This window comes from Osmerus mordax, chromosome 3 (genome assembly GCF_038355195.1).
Source record: "Osmerus mordax isolate fOsmMor3 chromosome 3, fOsmMor3.pri, whole genome shotgun sequence".
In the NCBI taxonomy this organism is placed as follows: Eukaryota; Metazoa; Chordata; class Actinopteri; order Osmeriformes; family Osmeridae; genus Osmerus; species Osmerus mordax.
This window is the reverse complement of record NC_090052.1, coordinates 9,929,795-9,950,701: the sequence shown is the minus strand read 5'-3', so window position 1 is coordinate 9,950,701 and position 20,907 is coordinate 9,929,795. Positions and strand designations below refer to the sequence as shown.

General features: G+C 47.4%; 1 protein-coding gene across 1 annotated transcript in view; it reads right to left on the bottom strand.

Moving 5' to 3' along the window:
- mosmoa (modulator of smoothened a) overlaps window positions 1-20,907 on the bottom strand; it is a 105,970-nt gene that overhangs the window by 44,382 nt on the left and 40,681 nt on the right. The window lies entirely within an intron of this gene.

Here is a 20,907-nt window from a genome sequence, read left to right as displayed (position 1 = left end):
TAAAGTCATGTGCTAGCGACAGCACCTGCTGCCGAAACTGAGTAGGTAGGACCACCTGATAAACAGAACCCCATCCTTTCTCTGCCGTGGGCGTTCCACTTCCTCATCAGAACCCCTTTCTCTAAGAAGTAGCTGGTTTTCGCTTCGCCGGCTGTACCTGCTGAATCGACTGAAGCGAAACACTTCCGAAGGCTTTCGTCTTTTTGCTGGCACTCCATCACCCTTGTAGGTGTGATGGTGTCCAACAAACTACTTAACTCCCCATCGCAGGCACTTGGTTTGGGATCCGGTCCAAACAGCGTGAGCGACTCTGCCTGTGTCACAGGGGGCGTAACTGGATTCTTACTGGATGAGTATAACGGAGAAAAATCAAAGATCTCTCCCGTCTTACGCGCGAGTCACCGCGCAAGCCGGAAACACTGGAAGGTTTACGTTCGTATCCAAGTAAGTGGGATCAGGGTTGTCCAAAACCTCCATTACAGGGACAACTCTGCCCCCAGCAAGATCATTGTCTAATAACAGAGCCACACCTTTGACTGGCATTTTGGGCACCACCCCAACACGGAAACGGCCAGACACCAAACCTGAGGACAGGTAAACCCAATGCAGAGGTACTGAAACTGTACCCATTTCGATCCCCGTTAACAAAACATGCGACCCACAATACGATTCGGAGGACCAGGGCAGAACGTCAGACAAGATTATTGACTGTGCTGCTCCTGTGTCACGCAGCACCTGTACTGGCTGGCGGTTGGCGGTGTCCTCACTCAGGGAAACCCAACCACTAGAAATGAACGGACTATACCCGCAATCAAGCTCCTCGGAGTGCACAAAGCCAACACTTGTGGGTTTCCTCTTTTGAGGGGGAGACATGGGTGGCCTAGGCTTATTCTTTAGAGTAGGACAGTGAGCGATTAAGTGGCCTTCACGATGGCAGTAAAAACATTCCCTCATGTCCTTACCCAGTGCAGAGGGAGGGTCAGCCGAATTGCGAGACGGTCTAGCCACTTGCGAAGTGTTTGTCCTATTCTCGGAAGCAGGCGCAGTAAAAACAGTCTTATGCGTTAGTGCATATTCATCTGCCATTACGGCTGCCCCTGCCAGCGTCGGCACCTTCCGTTCGTTCAAGTGAACGACTATCCTGTCTGGAAGGTGGTTCTTAAAATCCTCCAGTAACAAAGCCTGCGTAATTGGTCGCTTTACTGGCGGTGCACCACCGGTCAAATAAGGACTCTTTGTCCCTTGCGAACTCAACAAAAGTGCGGTTACTGCTTTTTTTGTGGTGCCTAAAGCGTTGCCTATAGGCTTCTGGCACAAGCTCATACGCCCGCAGCACAGTGGCCTTTACAGTTTCGTACTGCAAACTGTCCTCTATAGATAGAGAGGCTACCACTTCCTGGGCTTTCCCAGTCAACTTACATTGGAGAAGTAGAGGCCAAACCTCTTTAGGCCAATGTAGAGCAGCCGCTACTCTCTCAAACGCTGAAAAGTAAGAGTCCACTTCTGACTCACGAAATGGAGGTACCACTGCAATGTTCCTCCCTACATCAAAATGGCTCTCCTTTCTGGGTGAAGGGGGTGCCACACCTGCCTCAAGCTCCATCTGCCGAATACGGATTCGGACCCGTTCATCAGCTGCGGCTTCAATTCTCTTTACCTCCAATTCCTGATCCAGCTTCCTGACTTCTAATTCGAATTCTAGCCTTCTTCTCTGACCCCCAGCGGTCAGAAAAAGAGGCATGGAGTCGTGGTGCAAGCAAGGGCACAGACACAAGGTCACCGTCAAGATAAGGGCGTTTATTAGCCACGGCGATAGTAGGGATAAGGGGCTGGACGGGACCAAAGCAAAGAAAACAAAAGACAGCCCACCCTTACCTGTCCCAACTACCAACCAAACAATACTGACTAACTGGCGCTCGAGCAGAACACCCTAACCAAAATACAGGGGGTGGTCCGCCCAGTTCTAACCTGATGTGTTTAGACAAGGAAGTTACCCTACGGGTGACGTAAGCCCAGGGCGTCTTGCCTAACACACAAGGTGCTTCCCCTCCTCCCTGGGAAGACAAAAGAAATAAGGTTAACAAAAAAAAAAGGGTTATCAAACAACAGTGAATTACAGTACAACACAAAACAGTTATCAACTAACGGGTCTCTCAGGTTTCCACAACATTCACAGCCAGCACAGCCAAACACACCAAGAAGGAGCTCTCCAAAGGACAAAAAGGCCACCCCCTTTGACAGGACAAACAGTGATAGATATACAGCTGAGGGATGACGGGATTGGATAACGGACAACAAGAACCAGCTGGACAACGGGTAACGGGAGGGAGGAGTCGTTGGTTGATGAGTGGTAAAGAGGGCGCCACCTGTAGAGAATGGAAACAGAGCAAAGCAAACACGCATACACAAAACACATGACAGGACTGGGGACGTAACAAGGTCATAAGTCTATCACTTGAACTGGTTTCATCACTTAAGACACTCAAAGTCAGCAGCTTGGCATACTGGGACATGGAAAGGATTAAACATTTAGACTTTCATCAAAGTGTAAGGCTGGGTGTCAAACCTGCCCCCACCTATCATATGCTAAAGTCTGGAGTTTCTGGACGGTCTCAACTTGATGGCCCTCACACCCCATTCAAGATGTGGTCTGATTGGTTGTCCTTGTGTATAAAGGGAATTGTAATGCATTGTTCTGTGGATTCTTCATCTCCTGAGACCTTCTACCTCAGTTCTCCCTTGTCCTACTGTCCTACTCCTTGCTCACCTCTTGCTTTCTCTCTGATTTACAATTATCATGGTAGAGTAGGTAAGATTTAAAGCTTTCATATTGTAACATGTTTTCCTTGTAATTGATTTCATTCATTTGCAATGTTTTTAATGCGTATTTCATTTAACCGTACCATTCTTGCTCTGATTTAACCCATAGAGTCAAATACCTGGAATTCTATTTGTATTGGCATTATTTGGTTCATGCTAATGTTCAGTTTCCCATCTTCCTTAAAACCATAGGGGAATTCGTTTTGGTTGTTTGGACAATATTTAACCCCCTACAAAAGTAAAAAATGCTGGCTTGTCCTTTTTCATCAATGTCCTCAAAAAAGCAGGCTGCAGAGCTACTGTGTCTGTGGGGTGACTGTCTCTGGAGGGCTGGCAGGCAGGGGCAAGCAGGGCCTGCAGGCAGGCAGGCAGGCCAGCTGGATGAAGCTGTCCTGGGGTCAGGGCTGAAGAGAAGCTGTCCAGCTAGAGAGGGGTAGTCCAGCAAGGGGTCTGTGTGGATCTCACCATCCTCTGTTGCAGTGGTTCTCAACCCTGGTCCTCAAGTACCCCCTGTCCTGCATGTTTTAGATGTTTCCCTGCTCCAACACACCTGATTCAAATGAATGGGTCGTTATCTAGTTATGCAGAAGCCTGTTAACGACCATTCATTTGAATCAGGTGTGTTGCAACAGGGAAATATCTCAAACATGCAGGACAGGGGGTACTTGAGGACCAGGGTTGAGAACCACTGCTCTGTTGCATCCTCTGTTACGCTGAGCATCCTCTGTTGAACTCTGTTGAGCAGGCCTCTGCATGACCCTCCAGACCTGTCAAAGTGAAGAAAGGGTCCATGTCAGTTGTGAAAAATGAAGCTTTTCCCATCTACACTTGATACAGACTTCAGTTTTGACTGTGAAATGCAGTGGCAATCCAAATGTGTTGACCTCATGGAGACCCATGCAAAGTCACTCAAAACACGGGTTCGATTCCAGGCTCTGGCAAGAGTATTTACCTCTAAACTGGTCAATATATACACATCTGACAAAAGACCAGCTCGACCTTTGCCTGTCAACAGTGATTCTGACTGTCAGAGACCTTTAAATAGCCTGACTTACTGAAATTGGCAAAACTAGCCTGGCTAACGTAGGTCGCTTTCTCAGGGCATATGACGAATGAAACAGGCTCGCCTTGAAAAATCAGATATACTGGCTATCTTTAGCAGGCCCTTGTCTACAAAAAGCAGTCCTCCCTGACGTTTTTGGAGTAGAATTGAGTGAAATACAAAATTGTTTACACACTGCCAGTGGGCGAGCCTAGTCTGACTCTGAGGCTAACGTCAAAACAATGTACCCCCGGGACGCAGTATCACTCCAATTGCAAGTCCACAAATGACAAAAATAATCAGAGCATCTGGCTAAAAGCACAATTCCAACATCTCCTAAAGGCTTCCCTCCTCGACCTTTTTCGTGTACAAATAACCGTAAAATGGTGAACTTATGAACATGACGCGGCCAAAACATGGCTGCCGCCTAACAGTGCGTTCACACTGCAGCGGAGCGGGCGGCGCGCGGCGTCGGCTTCCAATTCATTTTTAATGAAACCAGGCGTTGACGCTCGCGTAGGGCATTGTGGGAAGGCGAGCGGAGCGGAGCGTTGCAAGTTGGATTTTCTCAACTTTATGTAAATGAGGAGCGTGAAAACGCTAGCGTTGGCCAATCGGATTGGTTTCTTGTAACTTAGCAACCGTTGGTCATGATAAACATTTGACACCCAGTTCTGTTCAGAACAAAGTTACTAATGTGAATTTCTGAATTTAAAGATTACATTAAACTAATAATGCATGGTGCATGGTTGCCGATGTCGTCATTGTTCCTAATGTGTTTTTATAGCCTACTTTTAAATTCAGTCTCGTCACATTACGTGACTGTTCTGTGCCACTGCTAGCTCGCTAGCCCAGCCTACAAACGACTGGTTGAGTGACCGGTGGCATAACATGTATTCTACTGTAATCTTGCACTAGTAAAATCTTGCACTTACTTAAATGTTGTGTAAAAGTGGTATTTTGATTGATATTGTGAGTACATGAACCCAAATCTGCACGCTTGGCCATGACTACAACAGTGACCTTAGAGAACTACAACTCTGTATTAACTTGTCTAACACGCCCTCAAGCGTGGTGTACTGTGGGAAGGCGAGCGGTGCAGAGCGGTAAAAAAACCTGCAGTGTGAACATACTGTAAGCCTATGCGGTCTTTTTACTGCCATCGTGGTTGCAGTAGGTCTCCCATATGCTTATTACAAAGACTTTCACGCCCCAAATCAAAATTCTGAGCCGACAGGTCTGTGGGGAATTGCTTTTTCTCCTAAAGGCTGCCCTCCTCGACCTTTTTGATGAACAATTCGCCGAGATGTGTAGAAAAATGACTTACCGAAAGTGTCTGCCTCCAACCCGGCTATCACGCGATTCCAGTTGAAAACAACAATGGCCGCCGAAAAATAATTTATATTCGTAACGACGAGCTGCGATTGGAAGCGAAATGAAACAGGGGCTAAAAAACGAGGGTGGGGGCTTGGTCAGCACACAATTTCAAGAAAGCATGTGTGTGTCAAGGGAAGGCTGAGTGTGTGGGAATTTGGAGCACGCGCGGGGATCATTTTTGGAGATATGAAGTTGCCTTTGCACATGGTAACATGTTGTAGTGTCTTCCACCGATATACCAAGTTTAGTGTTGATATCTCAAAGATTTGCAGAGATTTGCCCCAAATTCCTGTTTGGTTGCTTTGTTGCCAATTTTGATTGGCTGTACCGGACAAACGGTTTTGAAAATCAAATATATAAATACTTTTTGAGTGAAGGGTTGCTCTGACGATGATGGTTGCCAATTCTGGGGAAGATTGGAAAAAAATTGTAGGAGGAGTAGGCTTTCAAAGGTTTTTGATAAGACCGGAATTGGCGGAAGATCTATATAACCGGAAATTGACGTCACAGGGTGCATTGAACTCGTCTTGATCCAGGGAATCCAATGGTACGTCATTCATGAAAATCAAATCAGTCATAAGGTTCAAAAGTTGCGTGTGTAAACACAAGTCCAACTTTGACCCATTGGTGTCATAATAAAACTAACAATAACAATAGGTTTCCTCCTTACGGAGGAATCCTAAAAATAACTAGAAAGGGTACAATTTCTGGTGAAATTGTAGGGTGTGCTTGCTTGCGTCGGTTGCACAGGGGGGTCTGTTTTTTATGACATTTTTACAACTGATATTTCTGTATATTTTATATAAAAATGCATACTTATTATTTATAAAGATTACATAGATATAAAAGCATTTTTTTTTCTGCTCATTTACCACTCAAAATACGAGTGAAGTGTAGAATGAAATATGATGTCTTCTCATTTCCCCTGCAAGAGGCAGCCTCATAGCTGAATCAAAACGAATAAATTTGGCAGACCGGTGTAAAAATGTACCTAATCTCTATGACTTAAACGTCCTTTTAAGTTTTTCCCTTCTCGTGATATTTTCAGGCATTTAGCTTACTCATATTGCATTCATTCATGAATAAAAGAACCCCCTTTGAAGATTATTATACAACGTTACCGGTAGTAGAAGATGGAATCGCGATTCAAACGGTACCATCTGCTAACTGAAAATATGCCCCCAAAAACGTAAATAAGCTTGACATTTATTTAGTGGAAAATCGCTGGTAGCAATCGTTGTCAGTAACAACGCTAAGTACGATATAGCCCTGTGTGGAGAAGCTGCCCCGGTAAATTGTACTACTACAGTACTAGACTACTGCTGTGTTCATCTTGGTAGCTATTGCGTTGGTTGAATTGGATTTAACGTTCCGTTGTACGGTTTAGGCTGAAATTAATTATTTACATGAACAGATTGACAAAGTTTAGGCTGTGACAATGAAGTTCAGGTCAGTATTTAGATAGACTTTTGATTTAAGTAAGGGGAGTGCCGAACATTTTCTGTCGCCGTTTGACTTCCTAAACAGCTGTGGAGATGTTTTTGTTAGCTACTCACTAGTCTCTCGGGTAGGCTACAGCGTTGCAGTGAGCTACACTGGTTTGAAACCACAGGTAATGATAATTTCACCCCCAAATCGTTTACTTGTAATCTAATGTCATAATAAATCCAACGAAAATGTATTTGTGAGGAATGTTTATTTTAACGATTGAAAACAGACGCATCATAGACCGCTGCAGTATGTTAACGAGCTGCTAAACTGTTCTAATGTTCTGCTAGAGATATAGTCATGCGAGTTTTCGTGACGTTAGTGACGTTAGTAGCATCAGTGACTGTGGCTAGCAAGTTAGCCACCGTTAGCTTCACTTTTCGCCACAAAAACGTAATGTCTACTTAAACCGTGCAACGGAACTTAAATACAAATACAAGCAACTCAATCGCTACCAAGATTAAACTTTTGACACCTAGGTTGTCTATGTAGTCCAAATATTGACTGAGACTTGAGAATAATAAGAATACGTAGAAACACTTAAGGCTTCGCGGCTTGGCCACCAATTAGAGGTCTTCAGAATTAACAGTGGAGTCAGTGGAGTTAATCTTCCAGCCGGAATACATATTCCCCTGGCAAGTTCCAACATCTGGTATGTAGCCTATAATTGTCATAAAAGTGAGCAAATCAAAGTAGTGCTTTTTGTGTTGTCCAGCACTTTTCGCTCATGCTTCTTATGGTTACTTGAATTAAAGTTTCCTTGAAATTGTAATGTATTTCATGATGTTTTTCCGATGAACTGTGTTGACGTTTTTTTTTTTCTGAGTGCATTTACATTACATTTAGTCATTTAGCAGACGCTCTTATCCAGAGCGACTTACAGTAAGTACAGGGACATTCCCCCAAGGCAAGAAGGGTGAAGTGCCTTGCCCAAGGACACAACGTCATTGGGTACGGCCGGGAATCGAACTGGCAACCTTCAGATTACTAGCCCGATTCCCTAACCGCTCAGTCACCTGACTCAACCTGAGTAGTAAGTTATTTCCTAACTGCTTTTAAATAAAATGAATAGAAATTGGCAAAAAAGGTTTGTGGGTAGTAATAGCCACTTTCGATACTTTAGAGGCAAAAGCAATTAGGAAATAACACTTAATACTTAAGAAATAAAATAGTTTAACAAAATGTTATCATTGTATTGTATTTATGTATTCCTATTATTTTGTGTTCTTAACCACATAACTGTCTTTTGTACTTATTTTTGTAATTTCTTTTTGCTTCAGATACGGACATTCTCACAAAAAAGGTCTTTGAGAACGTCATGGGTATCCGGAGGCTGGAGGAGGAAGAAGTGGTCCTCATCAAAGAGATGAAGCAGCACTGGGAATACCTGAAGTGACGTGCTGAGGTCTTGGAGCAGTCAATCTCTGGTAACGAAAAAGTGTGCATGGACACATTAACTCATTTTACATTGTTGCGATTTAGTAGCAGTTTCAATTAGGCTGCTCTGGTGTTTTCGTTGAGGGCGCAAATGTTTAAATAAGCTTATTTATGTAGGTGACTGTTGGAACCTGTCACCAAAAGGGAGGAAGGGACTCCAAAGTTTGCCCCAGAGGAAACTTACAGAGTTGAAGTCAGATGTATCTCCAACACCTTCACCTGGATCTTACAGAACCTGACCTGGACCTGGAAGAACTCCTGGAAGAGGGCCAGGAATGTTTAAGCTCAGATGATGACGATGTCAACATCTAGGCATCGACAGAATGTCAATGTTATGCATTTCAATTTGGGTATTGAGACAAATAAATTATTTTCTAGAACAATTTCTTGCCTGGACATCGATACATTTAACTTTTCTTGCTTCAGGTCTATGTACCTGTTTTATCAACAACATGCTCCAGATCAGATCATGTAGCCTACCAGGGGTATCCCTGTTATCCCATAACATCTGCTACCCAAAAATTCATTTCAATATATTTGTATGTTTCTATTCCCCTTATTTCAGCCGCACCCAACGGAGACAATGTCTCGAACTAGAAGCATGAGAGCGTTACGCATCCCCCCTTGAAAGAGAAAACACAGAACCAAGGGTGGAGGCTGGGGTGTCATGAACTCATCGCTGAGTTCATGACACCCCATATGACGAGATGCTGACTGACAGCCCTCAGGTCTCGGAGTCTCCTGCATAAACCAGCGCCGCCCGATTATTTTGTGCACTGCTTTCACAGCCCTCTGTATAGCATTCATGTCCTGTGCGGTGGTATTATTTTTAGAAGTGAAAGCAATCCTTTAAGCAGCACGAGCCATGGTCTAAGCCTATAGGCCGACATAGGCTAAACCAAATCAAACCATTTATCAGTCAATGCTGGGAGCGACAGATTCGTTCATGTTCAATGTTGTTGTGACATCATTCCTGGAATGTCTTAGGCTACTGGAGCAAGTGCTAAATTCAGCCAGGAAGCAGCATATGTGTTATAAGACACACAAAGTGTTAGTGTATTTTAAAATCACCTAGACCTAGGCTACACCTGCTTAATTTCTCGCCGGGAATAGGCATTACCGCAATGTCGGATGCGCTGATGTGTGCACTCGTCGTGCAGTCGTTTGGGTGGTGTTGGCAGGCCTAGGCCTACTTGTTCTTGTCTGTCATTAAACACGGCTTGGTGTTGTGTTCTGGTGCCTTCATCACCCCGGGACCAAACCGAGTTAACAAAAGTGGTTGCAGTAGGCCTATAGGCTTTTGCAATTGTGCAATGTTGACTAAAGCTAAAAGTTTATTTTACCCTGAATGCACAGCTGACAGAAAATGATTTATACATGATAGTGATGTGTCCTGTAGTATAGTGCCCACAAAGGTTTAATGTCTATCAGGTTTAGTTGAGAAAGGTTCCATGCACATAGTTGGACTTCTGCAACTCACTGCTTGCCGGTCTCCCAGCATGCGCAACCCGCCCTCTCCAGAGGATTCAGAACGCAGCGGCCCGCCTGGTCTTCAAACTACCCAGACGCTCCCATGTTACCCCACTCCTCATCTCCCTCCACTGGCTTCCCATCATGGCCCGTATCAGATTCAAGACCCTGGTACTGACCTTCCGAGCGGTGAACAGGACTGCACCCGACTACATCAAGTCTCTCCTCCAACCTTACATCCCCACCCGCCACCTACGGTCTTCTTCTGACAACCGTCTGGTGGTCCCACCGCTCAAGAGCGCCCGGTCCCAACACAAGCTCTTCTCCTGTCTGGTGGAATCACCTCCCCACCTCCATCAGAGACACTGTCTGTCTCCCCACCTTCAAGAACAGGCTTAAGACGCACTTGATCCGGGAGTACAACGGTACTTAGGAATTATTCGCTGGACCTGATGTTAATTTCCTCCAAGAACACAATGACTCTTATTGAGGGACTTGTTGCTCTTGTTGGTTAGTTGTAACTGATTTAACTTCTTGTACTCGCTGTGAATTATATTACTGTTGCTTGCCTTTTTTCTACTTTCTACACTTTTTGAGGTTCATGTTGTATAATTTGTTTGTTCGTTCGTTCGTTATCTGCCGCTTGTCTAGGGGTCGGGTCGCGGGGGCAGCAACCTAAGCAGGGAGGCCCAGACTTCCCTCTCCCCGGCCACTTTCACCAGCTCTTCCTGGGGGACCCCGAGGCGTTCCTAGGCCAGCCGAGAGACATAGTCCCTCCAGCGTGTCCTGGGTCTTCCCCGGGGCCTCTTCCCAGTGGGACGTGCCCAGAACACCTCACCAGGGAGGCGTCCAGGAGGCATCCTGATCAGATGCCCGAGCCACCTCAGCTGGCTCCTCTCGACGCGGAGGAGCAGCGGTTCTACTTTGAGCCCCTCCCGGATGACCGAGCTTTTCACCCTATCTCTAAGGGAGAGCCCGGACACCCTGCGGAGAAAGCTCATTTCGTCCGCTTGTATTCGCGATCTCGTTCTTTTGGTCACTACCCACAGTTCGTGACCATAGGTGAGGGTAGGAACGTAGATCGACTGGTAAATAGAGAGCTTCGCCTTTCAACTCAGCTCCTTCTTCACCACGACGGGCCGATGCAGAGCCCGCATCACTGCGGACGCCGCACCGATCCGCCTGTCGATCTCGCGCTCAATTCTTCCCTCACTCGTGAACAAGATCCCGAGATACTTGAACTTCTCCGCTTGGGTCAAGTTTTCCCCCCGACCCGGAGATTGCACTCCACCCTTTTCCGGTAAACAACCATGGCCTCAGATTTGGAGAGCTGAACGTCGCGGCCTGATGAAGCCAACAGGACCACATCATCTGCAAAAAGCAGCGACCCAATCCTGAGGTCACCAAACCGGACCCCCTCAACGCCCAGGCTGTGCCTAGAAATTCTGTCCATATAAGTTATGAACAGAATCGGTGACAAAGGGCAGCCCTGGCGGAGTCCAACCCTCACCGGGAACAAGTTCGACTTACTACCGGCAATGTGGACCAAACTCTGGCACCGGTCGTACAAGGACCGGACAGCCCCGATCAGGGAATCCGGTACCCTGTACTCTCGGAGCACCCCCCACATGAGCCCCCGAGGGACACGGTCGAACGCCTTTTCCAAATCCACATGTGTATACTGGTTGGGCGAACTCCCATGTACCCTGCAGTACTCTGCCGAGGTTATAGAGCTGGTCCACTGTTCCACGGCCAAGACGAAAACCACATTGCTCCTCCTGAATCCGAGGTTCGACAATCCGACGGACCCTCCTCTCCAGGACCCCTAAATAGACTTTCCCAGGGAGGCTGAGGAGTGTGATCCCCCTAAAGTTGGAGCACACCCTCTGGTCCCCCTTTTTAAAGAGGGGAACCACCACCCCGGTCTGCCAGTCCAGAGGCACTGTCCCCGATGTCCACGCGATGTTGCAGAGTCGTGTCAACCAAGACAGCCCTACAACATCCAGAACCTTAAGGAACTCCGGGCGGACCTCATCCACCCCAGGGGCCCTGCCACCGCGGAGCTTTTCAACCACCTCGGCGACCTCAGCCCCTGAGATAGAAGGGCCCCCCCCCCCGATGTCCCCAGACTCTGCCTCCACGTCGGAAAGCGTGTTGGTGGAATTAAGGAGGTCTTCGAAGTATTCCTTCCACCGATCCAGGACGTCCCCCGTCAAGGTCAGCAGCGCACCATCCCCACCATATACAGTGTTGACAGTGCACTGCTTCCCCCTCCTGAGTCGCCGGATGGTGGTCCAGAACCTTTCGTACACATCAGCTGCCTCTGGAGTCCTACCAGCCAATATAGTCCGATAGGCCTCCTTCTTCAGCTTGACGGCATCCCTCACCTCCGGAGTCCACCACCGGGTTCGAGGGTTACCGCCGCGACATGCACCGACCGCCTTGCGGCTGCAGCTCCGGTCAGCCGCTTCAACAATGGAGGCCCGGAACATGGCCCATTCGGACTCAATGTCCCCGGCCCCCCCCCGAGACATGATCGAAGTTCTCCTGGAGGTGGGAGTTGAAGCTCCTTCTGACAGGGGGTTCTGACAGCCGTTCCCAGCAGACCCTCACATTACGTTTGGGCCTGCCAGGCCTGACCGGCGTCCTCCCCCACCATCGTAGCCAACTCACCACCAGGTGGTGATCAGTTGACAGCTCCGCCCCTCTCCTCACCCAAGTGTCCAAGACATTTGGCCCCAAGTCCGACGACACAACTACAAAGTCGATCATCGGACTGAGACCTCGGGTGTCCTGGTGCCAGGTGCACATATGGACACCCTTATGCTTGAACATGGTGTTCGTTATGGACAAGCTGTGTCTAGCACAGAAATCCAACCCTACACAGAAGGCTACCCTCTCGTCCACCGGGGTGAACCCCAATGTACAGGCGCCGAACCAAGGGGAAACAAGTATTCCCACCCCAGCTCGACGCCTCTCACCAAGGGCAACTCCAGAGTGGAAGAGAGTCCAGCCCCTCTCAAGGAGACTGGTTCCGGAGCCTTTGCTGTGCGTCGAGGCGAGGCAGACTATATCTAGCCGGAATCTCTCTACCTCGCGCACCAGCTCAGGCTCCTTTCCCGCCAGCGAGGTGACGTTCCACGTCCCTAGAGCTAGCTTCTACAGCCGAGGATCGGACCGCCAAGGCCCCCGCCTTCGGCCGCCGCCCGTCTCACACTGCACCCGACCCCCATGACCCCTCCTGTAGGTGGTGAGCCCTAAATGTAAATGTAAACGCAATGCTGAAAAATTAAGGTTTACAGACATGCAGTTTTGGACAGAAATGAGGGTTAGGGTTAAGAGTTCCCTTTATGGTACATAGTCCTTGCTTGGTGAATAAGTGGGGTTACTTCATTTAGTCATTTAGCAGACGCTCTTATCCAGAGCGACTCTGGATAACTCTGGATGGACTTCAATAGCATCTTTCAATTTCATAAACCTAGCCCCAACAGGGGATCGACAGCGCCACCTAGAACTGTACTTAAAAAATATTCAATTGGATTTTTCATTTAATCTGAAACTACAATCCACCTGAGATTTTGTATTCACACTCAAAATGACTTTATTTACGTATGATGTCAGAACCACGTAAGAAAAAAGTGAAATAATGATGTTAAATAATGTTAAGTAAAAGTGACATATAGTACATTTGGACTGGTCGAAAACTGCTAAATTATGGCTTTCCTACGAGACTGATGTAAGTATATATTTCATAATAAGTGAATTCGATACTACCTTTGGGCGAAATTAAGTATGAAATATATCTGAAAATACAGAACTACAATTCCCAGATATCCAACAACGTGTTCAGACGTCAAATGTGCGCCATATTTGTAGTCTGCTTAAGTTTACAATCATTCACATTTTAGATTAGCCTACGTATAACGTCCATGACATAAAACTGTTAAATATAGAAACAAATTGTACCCACTCCCATCATTCTTTATGATTTAACATGGGGCCCATATATAACTTATAGGCTACACAAATGTAGGCTACAATCCACTACAATCCAAATATGGGAATGCTAAAAGTAACTTCCTATGGTGTTACTTACGGCCTTTTTCCACCGCTTGTTATGTAAGAATTTTCACTGTGGGAGACCGAAATTGTACTTTTGTAGTGTGAAGAAACAGCCATTTTCTTGCCAGCTACTTTGTGAAATAGTTAGCTTACTCTTTTTATTTTTTGAGAGACGGATCTCTTCGGCATTTTTGTAATGGTTCTTTTGTTATACCACCAGGGGGGAGCTCTAGAATAAATTAACACCAGTTTAGCATTTCGTCGGATTCTTGTATGCACGAGGAAAGTACCTGAGTATACCCTGTATGGCAACCTCGGCTCTTTCATATAAAGCTACCGCTTGATATATCCTTCTTCGTGGTCCGTGTCTTTGGCTAGGTTACCACATATTTTGGCGACGAGGTAAATTGGAAGATGTTTTTTTACATTCCGTTTTGTTTGTTAGCGTTAGCTAAAAACAGTTTGCGAGTTAGGCGGCTATCTCCATGAGTGAAAGCAGTGAAGAGGAGCTTGGAGATGGGAGCCAACAGCTCAGAGTACCAGTGGCGGCAGGAGAGCCTCGTGTTCAGATGCCTACGTTTGGGACGATCGGTGAATTTGTGGAGGGGGACGAGGACTGGACGAAGTATGAGGAAAGGTTGGGACACTTTTTCGCGGCTAATGGAGTAACAGAGGAGGCTAAACAGCGCTCAATTCTCCTGAGTGTGTGTGGGGCAAGGACTTACAAATTGATAAGGAACTTAGCCACACCGAGGAAACCGGGGGAAATTCCATATGCTGACCTGGTCAGGCTCGTTAGGAACCACCACAATCCAACGCCATCAGTAATAGTCCAGCGGTTCAAATTCCACAACAAGTTTAGGAAGTCAGGTGAGTCTGTAGCTAACTTTGTTGCAGAATTACGGCAGCTATCAGAACATTGTGATTTTGGGGCAGTTTTAGATGACATGCTCCGGGACAGATTAGTGTGCGGCATTAACAATGACGCCATTCAGCGCCGGTTGCTGGGGGAGCCCCCACCATTGAGTTTCAAGAAGGCAGTGGAACTGTCGCGAGGGATGGAAGTGGCGGCAAATAATGCCAAGGACATTCAAAGTGGTCAGGTGGGATCGCCATCACAGGCTGTGCACCACGTCAAGAGAGAGGCTGTGAAACCAGCAAGGAGAGTTGAATGTTTTAGGTGTGGAGGGGCACACTATGCAAATGATTGAAAATTCCAAGAATCTGTATGTCATGCCTGTAATAAAAAGGGACACTTAGCGAAAAAATGCAGGGGTGTTGAAAATAGGCCAAAGAATGAAAGATGGAAAAGCCAGCAGAATCAAGCGCCCACCCAGTATCTTGAAGGAGATGAAGGAGAGGCAGCCTGTGCCTTCAACATGTTTGCTGTGGATACCAATGAGGAACCGTCCATGCCCTATTATGCAACAGTGACTGTCGAAAGGACATAATGTTTGAAATTGATTCTGGGGCTACAGCATCAGTCATCAGTGAGGAGACCTCCAGGAGGACATGGGGACACGAGCCACCTCCTATTAAGCCATCAACACTCCGACTAAGGACATACACAGGTCAGGCTATACCTCATGTGGGGGTGTTGGATGTGAACATTTCAGCTGGAGGTCAGAGGGCTCAAGGCAGATGTGTAATAGCCAAGGGTAAGGGGCCTAGTTTATTGGGTCGGGATTGGCTTCGCAAAATATTACTGAATTGGCATGAGGTTAAGTATGCTCACACGACAGAGGACATTTTGCAGTGCTACAGTGAGGTGTTCAGAGAAGAACTGGGCACACTTAAGGGTGTGGCGGTGAAGTTGCATGTTGACCCCGAGGCAGCACCAAGTTTCTTTAAGCCCAGAGTGGTGCCCTATGCCATGAAAAGCAAAGTGGAGGAGGAGCTGGAATGTTTGCAGGTGCTTGGCATCGTGAAGCCTGTCCAGTTTTCAAGGTGGGCAGCGCCCATCGTTCCTGTTTTGAAGGCAGATGGAACCGTATGGATTTGTGGAGACTACAAGCTGACCGTGAATCAAGTCTCAAAGCTGGAGGAGTATCCGTTGCCACGGGTGGACGGCCTGTTTGCAACACTGGCTGGAGGTCAGCTGTTCACGAAGCTGGATATGAGCCATGCGTACCGGCAACTACTCCTACATGAGGATTCAAAACAGTATGTCACCATAAATACGGACAAAGGATTATTCAAGTACAATCGCCTAGTGTTCGGAGTGGCGTCCAGCCCGGCCATTTTCCAAAGGACAATGGACACTCTATTGCAAGGGATTCCCCATGTAGCCGTGTACTTAGATGACATATTAATCACAGGGGCTACTGAGGCTAGGCACCTTGAACACTTAGAGCTGGTGCTCAAGAGACTCTCAGACGCAGGGCTGCACCTGAGACGGGAAAAATGTGTGTTTATGGCGGAGGGGGTGACTTATCTGGGACAAGCGATCAACGCAGAGGGGCTCCGTCCAGTTGAGGACAAAGTGAGGGCTATCAAGGAAGCTCCAAGCCCTAAGAACGTCACAGAACTCCGCTCATTCCTGGGTATGGTTTATTACTATGGAAAATTCCTGTGGGATCTATCGAAGGTGTTAGCCCCACTGTACAAGCTGCTGCACAATGACACAAACTGGCAGTGGTGTGCGGAGCAGGAGAAAGCGTTTGCCGAGGTGAAAGAACTCCTTCATTCAGCAAAGCTGCTCGTTCACTATGATCCAGATAAAGACATGGTGCTCTCATGTGATGCCTCGCCCTATGGAGTGGGGGCAGTCCTTTCGCATGTCATGGAAGAGGGCTCAGTGAGACCTGTGGGATTTGTTTCAAGGACACTGACAGCTGCAGACAAAGGTTACTCACAGTTGGACAAAGAAGGTCTAGCCATTGTTTTTGCAGTAAAGCGGTTCCATCAGTACTTATATGGGCGTGTTTTTAAGATCTATACTGACCCTAAACCCCTGATGAGCCTGTTCAGTGAAACGCGTGGCATTCCGCCGCTAGCATCAGCAAGGATCCAACGGTGGGCACTCATCTTGTCAGCCTACCAATACAGCATAGTGTACAGAGCAGGAAAGGACAACGCAAACGCTGACGCGTTGTCGCCTGCCATTGCCTGAGACACCGGTCACAGGCAATGGCTCTGGAGACTTTTTCATTAGAGAAGTTGTCACAGACACCAGTTAAGGCCGCCCAAGTCAAGCAGTGGACAGAGAGAGACCCGGTGCTGTCCAAAGTAAAGACTTACCTGCTACAGGGCTGGCCCAGGGTGGTGGACAGTGAGGAACTGAAACCATATGCCACACGCAAGACTGAACTCAGCCTACAGGATGGCTGCATTTTCTGGGGTGCGAGAGTAGTCGTCCCTCCCCCAGGTCGCTGGCAGATTGTGGAGGAGTTACATGAGACCCATCCGGGGGCGTCGCGAATGAAGAGCCTAGCGAGGTCCTATGTCTGGTGGCCCAAGATGGATTTAGACCTGGAGACCAAGGTGAAATCATGCACACAATGTCAGTCTAATCAGCGCATGTCGCCACCAGCCCCTTTGCATCCCTGGGAGTGGCCAGACCACCCCTGGTCTAAACTACATCTGGACTTCGCTGGCCCGTTCATGGGGGAGATGTTTCTCATAATGGTGGATGCCCACTCCAAGTGGATAGAAGCGCACATCATGAGCAACATCACAGCCCCCAAAACCATAGACCAGCTTAGGCAAATATTTGCAATTTATGGGCTGTCTGTGGTCACGGATAATGGTCCGACGTTCACCGGTGAGCTGTTTGGGGAGTTCATGGAACAGAATGGAATTCGGCATGTTCGTACAGCTCCTTTCCACCCAGCCTCGAATGGATTGGCGGAGCGAGCTGTCCAGACGGTGAAGGAGGGTCTGAAGCGAATGAAAGGTGACACGCTAAGCACCAGGCTTTCCCGTTTTCTGTTTAAATACCGTCTGACGCCACAGACCACTACTGCTCGGGCTCCAGCAGAGTTGTTGATGGGGCGTAGGCCTAAGTCAAATTTTGACCTGCTGCAACCATACATAAAGGCGATGATGAGGAAGCAGGAAAAGCAGAAGGAGGGACATGATCAACATGCACAAGAGAGACATCTGAAACCAGGGGACAATGTCTATGTGAGAAATTTCAGCTGCAACTCTAGTCAGAAATGGCTGCCTGGGGGTATCCTGACGCAGAGAGGTCCTTTCTCCTATGTTGTGGAGCTGACTGATGGACGAGTGTTCCGCAGACATCAAGACCATGTCTGCCTACGTCATGACATCAGCCCAGAGGTCACTCGGGGAAGGGTCGGCAGTCCCTGGGGGGGGGGGACAGTTGACTATGGACCCACAGACCCTTTCGGTGACCCCGTCACCTGAACCACCCGAAACACCTGCACCGGCAGTGCCAGCTACAGCCCCGGAGATGGTGCGCAGGTCACAGCGTGCTCGAAAGCCTCCAGACAGACTGATTGTGGGTTAATTGACTGTGCCAGTTCAGAATCAGAATCAGAATTCGGTTTATTCGCCATGTATGTTATACAAACACAGAATTTACTGTGGCAGGGAGGTGCAAAACACTAAACAAATACAGATCTTAAATTAAGTAAAAGTACAAAAGTTTAACTATTTCTAAGAGCTAAACAATCTAAGAATACAACAATTTAAATATAAAATAAAATATATATAAAAATAAGAATAATGAGCAGCGTGAATGGTCAACATAGTGCAATCGGATAATGAGATAAAGTGGCTTATGCATACTGAATTGCCATTAGATGGACTTATAATAGTTAAATAAGTGAATGAATGTCAATGGGAGTCCTTGGCCTTGTTGAAGAGGCCAGTAGCAGGTGGAAAGAAACTGTTCTTATGGCGTGAGGTTTTGGTCCTGATGGACCGCAGCCTTCTGCCAGAGGGGAGTAGCTGGAACAGGGAGTGACCAGGGTGGGAGGGGTCGGCCACAATCTTCCTCGCACGCCTAAGGGTCCTCGAGGTGTGCAGGTCCTCGAGGGTAGGCAGATTGCAGCCGATCACCTTCTCAGTAGTGCGGATGATACGCTGCAGTCTGCTCTTGTCCTTGGCAGTGGCAGCAGCGTACCAGACGGTGATGGAAGAGGTGAGGATGGACTCAATGATGGCTGTGTAGAAGTGCACCATCATTGTCTTTGGCAGGTTGAATTTCTTCAGCTGCCGTAGTAATGTTCAGTTCCCACTTGAGGTCCTGGGAGAGGATGGTGCCCAGGAAGCGGAAGGACTCCACAGTGTTGACTGGGGAGTCGCACAGGGTGATGTGGGTGAGTGGGGCTGTAGTCTTCCTGAAGTCCACAACCATCTCCACTGTCTTAAGAGCATTGAGCTCCAAGTTGTTCTGGCTACACCAGGTCACCAGGTTGTCAGCTTCCCACCTATAGTCAGACTCATCCCCGTCAGAGATAAGCCCAATGAGGGTGGTGTCGTCCGCAAACTTCAGAAGTTTGACAGACGGATGACTGGAGGTGCAGCTGTTGGTGTACAGGGAGAAGAGCAGAGGGGAAAGGACGCAGCCCTAAGGAGATCCGGTGCTGATGGACCGGGAGTCAGAGACTTGTGTTCCCAGCTTAACGCACTGCTTCCTGTCAGACAGGAAGTCTGTGATCCACCTGCAGGTGGAGTCGGGCACGTTCAGCTGGGAGAGCTTGTCCTGAAGCAGGGCAGGGATGATGGTGTTGAAGGCAGAGCTGAAGTCCACAAACAGGATCCTGGCATAGGATGCTGGGGAGTCCAGGTGCTGTAGGGTGAAGTGGAGGGCCATGTTAACGGCATCATCCACAGATCAAGTAAAAAATCACATCAAACACAGACTTTGCATGCATTAGCAGGCAGCTGTGGTGGCGTATACGGGGGCCGGTTCTGGTGGGCTGGTCTGGATAAAAGTCCAGGGCCTATTTTTACTCCCAGTCCGTCCCTGCCGCCCTGCAACATTAAGCCACCCCCCTGATAAAATATGTTACATTTACATTTAGTCATTTAGCAGACGCTCTTATCCAGAGCGACTTACAGTAAGTACAGGGACATTCCCCCGAGGCAAGTAGGGTGAAGTGCCTTGCCCAAGGACACAACGTCAGTTGGCATGACCGGGAATCGAACTGGCAACCTTTGGATTACTAGCCCGATTCCCTCACCGCTCAGCCACCTGACTCCCGAGGCTATGCATTTATGTTGTTAATAAATAGGCTAACAATAAATTGTTATTGTACCAGCAACATCTCCAAGTTTTGTTTTTCACTGTAGAAATCTCAAATTTCATAATGATTTGCCAATGCTAGAGTACCGGCACCTTTTTTTCTCCACTTCAAGCACTGTACACAACCCTGCTTCTCTCAAACGTGACTTCAAAGTGCTTATGTATAAGCACTTTAAAGTCACGTCGTACGTATGCCCTGCATCACAATCATTCTTAGAAATAGTTTAGGGCCTAAGTATCTTCGGGAGTAGTCATGTTTTCAAAATAGGCGCTTTTCCGTGTTTTTCACCTCTTCTTCATGTTAACCCTTGTGTTATCTTCGGGTCATTCTGACCCATCAGTCATTGTGACCCACCTTCGTATTGCGAGAACTTTACCGCATACAAAAACAAAGTGAAGCATTTTCTTTTAACCGTCGGGCTGTCTCAGACCCCCCACATTGTGAAGGTTAAAAGAAAATTATTTATTATTTTTGTATTGGGTAAACTTGGGTAAACACAACGGTGGTTCGTTATGAAACTTTGGGTCATGTGACCCGAAGGCAGCACAAGGGTTAAAAGACAGACAGTCCATCAGGAGGGTCCCTCCTCTGCTAGATAAGCTCTACCTTTTCCGGTAGAAGTTAATGTTGTTGTGTTTTACGATTTGTTGAAGTGTTTTCATATTTGCTGTCGTGTTTTCATATTTGCTGTCGTGTTTTCATATTTTTTGTTGCGTTTTTCTATTTGCTGTTGCATAGCTGCCAACTCTCACGGTTTCGCTGATAGTAAGAAGCAGATAGTCTACATCTGTGGTTTTCAAACATTTCTTTTTCGGCGACCCACATTTTCAAAATGACAAACCATCGCGACCCAAATTATATGAAAAAGGGTGTTTGCAAATATAACATTTTACTATCGTTATTATTTATTTGTACACGTTTTAACAGAATAATTTGTTCTAATTGTCATCAGTAATAATATACGCCACCACAGCTGCCCTGCATGCACAGTCTGTG